We start from the raw sequence: 3,055 nt of genomic DNA, 5'->3' as shown, positions 1-3,055 counted from the left end.
TCACAAAGTATCTATTTTACAACAAAATAAATGATAGTGGTTACATTTACTTTCACTTAAAAATAATACAAAAAAACAGATAGAAATCTAACTTAGGATACATCCAAAATACATGACCTCAGTAAATTTTTGTACATGTGTCGCGTTTTACATAGACAGCGCCAAAAATGGGGGACCATGGTTACGTGAGTTGTCATGGACAAAACGCGCTACACTACACAACACCCCACACGCTCCACTTCACGTGGCTCTTCCAAATGCATCCTATCGGCTCCACCACAAGTTTTGATTAGTGACTATACACGTGTCATAATCGTGTCAACATCAGCAGTAGTGACTAGGGAGCTTACAGTGTTCCACGCACCAGCTGAACATCCCAAGATTTATCATTTATCGTGCATTTATCCCCTACGTCACGACAAAACTCTGAAATTCCTCCCCTTCTCTCTTGGTTAAAATCAAGAAAAATACAAGGATATACGGTTCTTTTGTCTTATCTCGTTCCTTATTACATAAGCATGAAATGTGAAAAAAAAAAAAAAAAAATTTACTTGATATTTTATTCTCCATTTTAAATTTCCCACAATTATTTGATTTTTTTTAAGAATTTACACAGCTGAAATATAATGATAAATTATAAAAATGCCATATATTTTTTGGAGTTATCTATTTTTAAGAAAATCATGTTTTCAATCCATCTGATTCTATGTTTTGACAAAAGTAATTTTTAGTTGAAAGCTGTTACTTTGTAGCTACAAGTTGTAGTTGTAGTTTGTATTTATATAGAAATATTTTCTAAAAATACTTATTAACTTTTAAATATATAAAATTAATTAAAAACTAACATCTAAAAAAACTCTAAACCAAGCAAGTTGCATGGCTTTTTATGAGGTGATTTTGGATAAATTATATAGACTTTATTATATTTTTGTATTTTTGTGGACCAACTTATAAAAAAAAATTGTTGTAGGAGGTAAACTGGTTGAATTGAGATAAGTAAAAGTTGTGTGGTTTATTAAAAACATTTGTTACATCATAAATGTGTATTAAATATAACAACTTTTATATATTTTCTCATAAAATATTTGTTCAAGCTCCATGAATAATATTTTCATGATCTATTGGCATTTGGCAGTCAATCACAAATTTGAACGTCGAAACGAATATTCATTATGTTGTTTTTTTTGTGAATTATTAATATTATTTAAGAATTAATAGTTTGTTTGTAGAAACATGTGTTAATAACTAATTAAGTTAAAATGGATTAGGAACTAAAATAATGAAGAGAGATATAAGATGCGAGACACATACATCTGGCCCACCTCATAATCATTCACAGATATATTTGAATTAGGTAATTGAATTATTTTTTTTATTTTTTATCAAATTTCTAATTATGTCGTTGTAGCTTAATAATTGATATATGTGCAAACAAAAAACAACTTGTCTTATAAATAATTTTGAGCAAATTAATAAATGCTTCAACAGTATACAACTATACATATATAAACTATTTAATTAATAAAGACAACAATGTTTATATATTATGTCGAGCTAAAGTCAATATATTGATCGTAATGTATTTCTATTTCGTTCACTACAGAAATTGCATATTTTTCGCTTATTTGTCCGTATTAGTTTACATTTACATGATTAAATATAATATATCTTGTTATTCTATAAAAATTATAAAATATATAATCTAAATATGTGAAATTATAATATATATTGATTTTCCGCGTGAAAGTACATATTTAAACTGCAATGAAGTTGCATGGAATTTTAAATAAATAAAAGAAATCATTGAGAGAGAGAGAGAGAGAGAGAGAGAGAGAGAGAGAGAGAGAGAGAGAGAGAGAGAGAGAGAGAGAGAGAGAGAGAGAGAGAGAGAGAGTCTATAAATACGAACAAAAGTGATCAATTTGATAGGACTTTCAAACACAGAGCTAAATCTAACCTAATTTTTGAGAGAGAAAGTTCATTTGATTTTAATGGCGGCATCGAGGAGCTACTTAGGTAGAGGAAACTACCTGTACTTCTCCGGCGAAAGAGAAGGTCCTACGGCGACGGATTTGAGGTTCGAATTCAACGAATTCGACGTCTGGAACGTCTCCTCGTCGCCGGACTTTCATAAGTCGGTAACAGGTTCTCGAATCTCGAAGAAGTCGGTACCGACGACGGAGAAGCGAGGAGGCGTGGTTAGAGGAACAGCGTTGTCGCTGCCGGTTGATGTTCCTGATTGGTCAATGATACTGAAGGATGAACTCATGGAAAACCGTAGGACACTCGGCGACGATGATGATTTTGATGATGATCGGTACGGCGACGAGGACCGGATTCCGCCGCACGAGTATTTAGCGAGGGGAAGAATCGCGTCACTTTCTGTACATGAAGGAATTGGTAGGACTTTGAAAGGGAGGGATCTGAGCAGGGTTCGTAACGCGGTATGGAAGAAAATCGGATTTGAAGATTGAAAATGAAGGATCTGCGGATGTTTGATGATCCAAAATTTTGCCTACACAATCAACCAATTAGTAATTGGTCCTTACTTTCTTCTTATTCCTACTACTATACTCTTAGATCCACCATGAATATATTCTTTTGTTATGATCTGATTTTAGATTTACCTGTGATTCTATGAGCAATTTTTTTACGTAACACGGAGTAATATGTAGCTTCAAATGCAATCTGCAAATTTTGAGACTGAAATGAGAAAATATCATTTGATGATTTTGTCGTTTTTTCATTGTATTAACACTTTGAGATTTGTAATTGGTAACAAAATTGAAATGTTTTTGTGATTGTTGGATTGTTGTTGTTGGTGGTGTAAACATATTGACTTTGAAATTACGTGATGACTATTGACATAGTCCAGTTCAAACTATTGGTTGACTATTGACTAATTCAATTTTGATATTCTATCCATTTTATTTTAATACAACATGATCGTAGATTTATTAGTTTATTCGTCAGAAAGCAACAAACCTTGGTTTCTTTAAGGTTTTTATGATGGATGTCATTTAAAAAAAATCATTTTGTAATTCAAAACTAATCA

General features: G+C 31.8%; 1 pseudogene; it reads left to right on the top strand.

Moving 5' to 3' along the window:
* Positions 1–1,991: 1,991 nt before the first annotated feature.
* On the top strand, positions 1,992–2,474 carry LOC145006717 (protein S40-4 pseudogene; annotated as a pseudogene).
* Positions 2,475–3,055: the final 581 nt, after the last annotated feature.

This window comes from Lactuca saligna, chromosome 1 (assembly GCF_052625555.1).
Source record: "Lactuca saligna cultivar CGN05327 chromosome 1, ASM5262555v1, whole genome shotgun sequence".
In the NCBI taxonomy this organism is placed as follows: Eukaryota; Viridiplantae; Streptophyta; class Magnoliopsida; order Asterales; family Asteraceae; genus Lactuca; species Lactuca saligna.
The sequence above is the reverse complement of the archived record's forward strand: the minus strand, read 5'-3'. Positions and strand labels throughout refer to the sequence as shown.